Genomic DNA, 683 nt, shown 5'->3' with positions numbered 1-683 from the left:
GCTGGAGGACGGGCCGCCCCCGCCGCCGGGCGGGAACTCACCTTCGCTGAGGCAGGGGCGGGATCTACAACTACCGTCCCCCTCCCCGCCAACGCCGCCGGCCGAAGGACAGGCGGCGGTGGAGGTGGCGGAGAGGCAGGAACAACCGCTGCCGCCGCCGCCGCCTCCGCCGCCGAGCAGGCGGGGTGGGAGGAGGAGGCGGAGACCCGGCTTCCTGAGGGGAAGTCGCCGCCACCACCCGCGGCTGACTGGACGGCGCCGGCGCCATGACGGCGAGGCGTGGTACTGCGCTTGCGCACTAGGGACCTTGCGCCGGGCAGCCCCTGTAGCCCCGCCCACTGCTCGCGTCGCTCCCTCCGCCCGCCATTTCCGGGCTCCTCTGTAGCTCCGCTGGCGCGCGGGAATTCGGTCCCGTCTCTCAGTGTTCCCATTGGAGGCAGCGAAGAGCACGTGGGGCCTCTGGCTTGAGGGAGTGAATCTAAAAACTAGTGAGGATGAAATGAGTCTGGAGGTCCTTGGGTTCCCTGCAAAATATCTCAAAAATACATAATCTCCTGCCTCACCTTTCTCTTGTTACGGCTTTTAATGCACAGAGTACATTCAGCACGATCCTTGGTCATGATACATTGGCATCATTGGTTCATGAATGACTTTCCAGGTGACGTGTATACGTGCGCAACACG

At 63.8% G+C, this 683-nt stretch overlaps 1 protein-coding gene across 2 annotated transcripts in view; it reads right to left on the bottom strand.

Moving 5' to 3' along the window:
* Positions 1 to 269, bottom strand: part of Krcc1 (lysine-rich coiled-coil 1) — a 12,881-nt gene extending 12,612 nt beyond the window's left edge. For both annotated transcript variants that reach the window (XM_005385384.2, XM_005385385.2), the window contains exon 1: positions 42 to 269. The gene's annotated coding sequence lies outside the window, so the exon portion shown is untranslated. The remainder of the gene's footprint in view (positions 1 to 41) is intronic.
* Between the last annotated feature and the right edge of the window lie 414 nt (positions 270 to 683).

Source organism: Chinchilla lanigera, unplaced genomic scaffold (genome assembly GCF_000276665.1).
Source record: "Chinchilla lanigera isolate Chin_1 unplaced genomic scaffold, ChiLan1.0 scaffold00023, whole genome shotgun sequence".
In the NCBI taxonomy this organism is placed as follows: domain Eukaryota; kingdom Metazoa; phylum Chordata; class Mammalia; order Rodentia; family Chinchillidae; genus Chinchilla; species Chinchilla lanigera.
Note: the sequence above shows the minus strand (reverse complement) of the source record. Positions and strands in the feature narration are given on the sequence as shown.